At 34.8% G+C, this 5,966-nt stretch overlaps 1 pseudogene; it reads right to left on the bottom strand.

Annotated features, from left to right (window-relative positions):
• Nucleotides 1–867: 867 nt before the first annotated feature.
• Nucleotides 868–2,199, bottom strand: LOC106734625 (60S ribosomal protein L34 pseudogene; annotated as a pseudogene).
• Nucleotides 2,200–5,966: the final 3,767 nt, after the last annotated feature.

The raw sequence follows: 5,966 nt of genomic DNA, 5'->3' as shown, positions 1-5,966 counted from the left end.
ATTAATGGAAGGCTGTTATAACCCTTCATAGACAGATCCACCCAGGGTTCAAATCTGTAAAGAATTACAGTGTGTGTTGCTGAACTGGGTAAAGATCCCCAATGACTGAGTTGATGGTTCAAAGCAAGGGAACACAGAATTTGTAGCTTTCACCTCTTTCCCTTCTGTTCAAATACATTCAACACATGCATACATTGTAAAATTTCACCATAATATGAAAAATGGAGCCTAAAACTAAACAAAAAATTGTGTTATTGTGAGTCTAGTGAAAAACGATATTTACTAATTGGTCTTTAAGTCACTATAAAATGAAAGGAAATGTTTTCAATCATTAATTGTGATTGAAGGAGGATTTGCATTAACTGTTCCAAACAGAATATGTCCTATACACTGAACTTAGAAAGTCCCAGATGATTAAAAGGCAGTCATTCTAACTCAACCTTTGTTCTAGCCTGTCTCAAGAAGTTAAGAGTTTCTGTGTAGTCCAATTTTAGCACAAGAGCTAGGTGGAGGGCAGGAGTCCATCAGAAATCACATGTTACATTGGTGTATTCTTCCTTTCAGGGGCAAGAGAGTAAGCATATATCTGGTTTGACAGCATGGTTTCATTATTTTACTTGATAAAGGTATTGCTTGAGTTCAGTCTTAAAGATTATAGAGGTATTGATATAGAGTATTGTTAGTTTTCTTGCTGCTAATATATATGCTTCTTAGTTTTCTTTTGAAAATGACCTATCCCCATTAGTATCTTCTAGATTATACTCTCCATTAAGGGACTCTGCCCCACTGTAGCCAATGAGGAGTTCATGACCTGGCACACATGTTCTAGGCCAATCAGACTTTTCCTCCAGGGACTTGAGAGCTAGATCAGATTGATGCAAACACAGACATACAATCTGGCTGGAGTGGACTCATTTCTATGGTGGCAGCACTCCTGATGACTGGTTTTTCCACCAGAATCTCTGGAGCTGTCTTAAATGCTCCAGAGCAACTTAATTACAGTCGAATTTAACGATAAAAGTTTGCCCCTTCTGAGCCTTATTCTTGTGATATATTTTTAGTCTTGTGAACCATCCTATATCCTTCTGAAATAGGATTTTGTCTCATGTTAATCAGATGCTTGGAATCTAACAACCCCAACCAAGTAAGAATGGAGAAGCTTTTAAAGCAAGCAGGAAAGATAGGTATTCTTGATAGAAGGAAGATGTGAACAAAGCAATGATGATCTCAAACCACACCATGAGTCTGGATAACCCCAAGTAGCTCAGAACAGGAAATCAGTACAAAATTAATCCAGACAGAGTTTTTGCCTTTGCTTGGTAATTCCCAATGTGGAAGTTGTGAATTCTTGTATCGTCTAAAGAAAAACAAACAAAATGAAGTCCATGAAGATTCACATGCAACTAAATCTTATCTTCAAATTGAATGAATATCCCTGGAATTACCATAATCTGATATTCAGTGAGAAAATTTACAGTATGAGAAATATTGAAATGGTAGGGAATAACTGATCTAAGTCATCCATTCTCAACTGTAGAATAGCTAACCTACTTGTCTATCATGGTGCCATTTGATACTAATATTAGTTGGAATGTAAAGGTTTATAGGTACATTTCTTCTTTTATAAACTAGAGCAGATTCAAGGTTGTAATTTTCGTACATCTCTTTTGTCTACTTGCATTCTGATTTGTTTTCTTGAATGGAAAAGAATGGAGTGGAAATTATAACTGCAGTTTTAAGAATTGCTCACAAATCACCCTCTATCTTAGTCACAAGCATGATGAACCACTGGTACTAATTTTTCTTAACCTTTTGATTTTTTTATTACTCAAAAAACCATCTTTTTAAATTTAGCTTTCTGACTCTGTGCTTGTGCCTTCAACACTTAGGATGATTTTCTGCTCCTCTGTAAAGAAAGCATGCTTGATCCAGTTGCAAACACATCTAGTGCATGTAGATTCCCTCATAGGTCCTGCTAACATGCTTCTTCATTTTAGACAACCTCAAAAGAACTTTTGGTTTCACAGCATGAACTCTTTGAAGTTTGCCTGGGCACACATCACATGTAGATTCTGGTGCTTTCCCCACCTTCTTGGTATAAAGTTAAACAATTCTATTACCAGGGGTTCAAGACAGCTTAGTTTTGTTGGAGGCTGTGTTGTAGGAAAGCCTATGCTGGTATATCAAACACTGGACCATTCTGAGAGCCTCTAGAATGGTCCCCAGAAGAGTACTGCTGATACTAATTTGACATCAACAATTGTAGAGGTAATGAGTTGTTATGGTGTTTGTGAGCTGTAGTTCTATCAGTACTTCCCATAGATGCATTTATTATCCATTTTCTAAAATTTAAACTTACATAGAACAGAAACAAAAGAGTCCAAATTGCCTTTAGCTAGATTTCTCAATTCTCAGCATTTTGCCATATTTATCCTATCTCCTCTTATAAGTCATATATATTATATAATATATATATTTATAAATATGTATATATTAAAAATATGACAAATATACATGAATAATGCATATATGATACATACTTTTGAAATGTACGTATTTCATATATGCATATATATGTACATATATACATAGATATGTATACACACATGTCTATAATTTATTGCCATGGTATTCTTGCAAAGAATGTGTGCTTGGCTGCATGTGGTTACAAGAAAGCCCTATATGAACCCAGACTGTGCTTTTAATTGTCCTGTCTCTTCAATCTTTTTCAACTTAGTGTAGTTCTTCAGTCTTTCTTTTACATCCATGATAGTTTTAAACAGTTAATACCTTTCATTCTTTAGAACAGCTTTGGTCAATAAATGAATAACATATATTTTTTTAATATTGCAGTGGCTACATTTAAAAAGGTATAAAGAATTAGGTGAAATGGTTATTTATTATTATTATTACCCTATGGTGCATGTGCTCACCAGTGAGAGAAAGAGAGAGAAAAAGCACCCTCCAATGAGATATGTTCACACCAATCATTTTTCCTCTGTCTCTGCAGCTGTCAGGATTCTGCACATGAACACACATGTGTGTGCTTTGTTTTTCTAGCTGCTGGGGCAGGAACTCAAATTGTGGTCAGCCATGTGGAATCTGACTCCTAATACACAGCACTTAACCACTGTGCTATAATGCCAGGCCTATGTGAAATTCATAGTAATAACTCACTTATTTCATCTCTTATATTAAAAATATGCCATATTATATATGAGAAATATTATCCTTTTACAATGTAATCAATACAAAGGGAACCCTCATAAAACTATTAGCAGATTTATAATCAGAAGCCTTGTAGGCCAAGAAAGAGTAGAATATCCAAAGTGCTGAAAGAAGAAAATATGCCAACCAAGAATACTGTGTTCTGAAAACTGTCCTTCATAAATGAAGGAGAGATAAAGAATTTCTTAGACAAATGAAAGCTGGGAGAGTTCATCACCAATAGAACTACCTTACCAACAATATCAAAGAGAGCTTTTCAAGTAGAAATAAAAGGATGCTAATTAGTAACATGAAAACGTAAATAGGTATAAAACTAACTGGTAAAGGTAGTATATAGTCAAATTCAGAACACTTTAATACTGTAATGGTGTTATATAAATCACTTTTAACTCTAGAATAGAAGTTAAAAGACAAAAATATTAAAAGTAACTATAGATACATTGATTCATTAATGGATACATATTATAAAAAGGTAAAGTGTGACATCAATAATTTAGTTGAGTATTGAAGTCTTCTACTATTATTGCACTGTTGCCTATTTCTTCCTTCAGATCTGCTGATATTTCCTTTGTAATTTTGGTCCTTTGATGCTTGGTGCTCATGTATTTTTAAGTGTTATATTTTCCTGTGGAATTGATTCTTTCATTATTGTGTAATGATCCTTTTTGTCTCCTATGACAGTTTTTGACTTTATGTCTGTTTTGTCTGACTTAAGCATAGTTACTCCTGCTTTCCATTGGTTATCATTTGTAGGCAATATCTGTATTCTGTATCTTCACTTTAGCATATCTGTTTCCTTAAAGCTAAAGTGAGTCTCTTAGAGACAACATATTGTTGGACCTATTTTTTATTCATTCAGTCATTCTATGTTTTTTTTTTTCAATGTTCCTATTTTTTTTTACTGTTGTAGAGAAGAACAAATGTTTTTTAAACAAAAATAAATCCTTATTCTTGTTTAGAGATTTATTTTACTTGTCATTTTACTTTATTTTTATTTTTATTTTTTTAAATTTTTTATTTTTTATTATCATCATAATCTTCTTTATATTACATTGGATTACATATAACTTTACAGTGTATTACATTTTTTTTCAAAAGAGAATGCCATACATGTCAGTCAGTACAGAGACATTAATCTCCCCACTTCAACATTCCATATCTTTTCTGTTTTCCCCAATCATTATTTTTATTATTCGAATTATTTTTATAAAACAGTCAATTGCTATTTCTCGTTTTGCTTGTAAAAATACTTTGCCCATCATGAAATACTTCTCAGACCAATCCAGTTGAGAATACTATACATGTCATCATCAACAGTTAATAAGCCCTATCTGTTTCTCACTAACGTCCTGTCTCTCTATTATTCACTTGCTATCTTTCTCTATCCTCTTCTCTTCACTTACCCCATTCCACACTGTCCTATTCTCATTAAGTACCTTCACTGTTTTTATGTCCTCCGATTTTTTGCTCTCTATTATAGAGTGCGGATAGTCGGTATATATTGAGTGGATACATACAATATCTTTCTTTCATAGCCTGGCTTACTTCACTCAGCAATAGATCCTCCATATCTGACCATTTTCTATCAAATTCCAGGGTCTTGTTATTTTTTATGGCTGAGTAGTATTCCATAGAGTATATATACCACACTTTTCCAATCCATTCATCAGTTTGTGGACATTTAGGTTGGTTCCATGTCTTGGCAATTGTGAATAATGCTGCAATAAACATGGATGTGCAAGCACTTTTCTGACTGAGCGTTCTCCTGTCTTTTGGGTAAATACCCAGAAGTGGGATTGCTGGATCAAATGGTAGTTCTATTTGTAGATCTTTGAGGAACCTCCATATTGTTCTCCACAGTGGTTGAACTAGTTTACATTCCCACCAACAGTGTAGGAGGGTTCCCTTTTCACCACATCCCCGCCAACACTTATCACTTTTTATATTCTTAATCTTTGCCATTCTGACAGGGGTTAGGTGGTATCTCATTGTGGTTTTTATCTGCATCTCCCTTATGATGAGGGATGTTGAGCATTTCCTCATATGCTTTTTGGCTGTTCGTATGTCTTCCTTAGAGAGACTTTTGTTCAGCTCACTTTCCCATCTTTTAATCGGGTTAATCATTTTTTTTCGCATAAGGCACTTGAGTTCCCTATGTATTCTCGTTATCAGTCCCTTGTCTGAGGCATATTTAACAAAAATATTTTCCCATTCTGAGGGTTGTCGGTTCACACTTGTTACTGTGTCCTTTGCTGTGCAGAAACTTCTTAGTCTAATATAGTCCCACTTGTCTATTTTAGGGATTATTGCCTGTGCTTTGGGAGTCTTATTTAAGAAGTCTTTGCCTACTCCAATGTCTCCCAGAGTTTCCCCAGCATTTTCCACAAGTAGTTTTATTGTCTGAGGTCTTAGGTTCAGATCTTTGATCCATTTTGAGTTGACTGTTGTTAATGGTGAAAGATGGGGGTTCAGTTTCATCTTTCTGCAGGTGGATACCCAGTTTTTCCAGCACCATTTACTAAAGAGGTTTTCCTTTTCCCAATGGATTGACTGATATCCTTTGTCAAAGATCAGTTGGCTATAAGCTTTGGGAGTTATTTCTGGGGTCTCTATTCTCTTCCATTGGTCCACATGTCTGTTTTTATGCCAATACCATGCTGTTTTGATGACCACAGCTTTATAGTATATCTTGGGATCAGGGAGTGATATGCCTCCTACTCCATTCTTCTTACGCAGGA

Source organism: Tupaia chinensis, unplaced genomic scaffold (genome assembly GCF_000334495.1).
Source record: "Tupaia chinensis unplaced genomic scaffold, TupChi_1.0 Scaffold000164_1, whole genome shotgun sequence".
In the NCBI taxonomy this organism is placed as follows: Eukaryota; Metazoa; Chordata; class Mammalia; order Scandentia; family Tupaiidae; genus Tupaia; species Tupaia belangeri.
The sequence above is the reverse complement of the archived record's forward strand: the minus strand, read 5'-3'. Positions and strand labels throughout refer to the sequence as shown.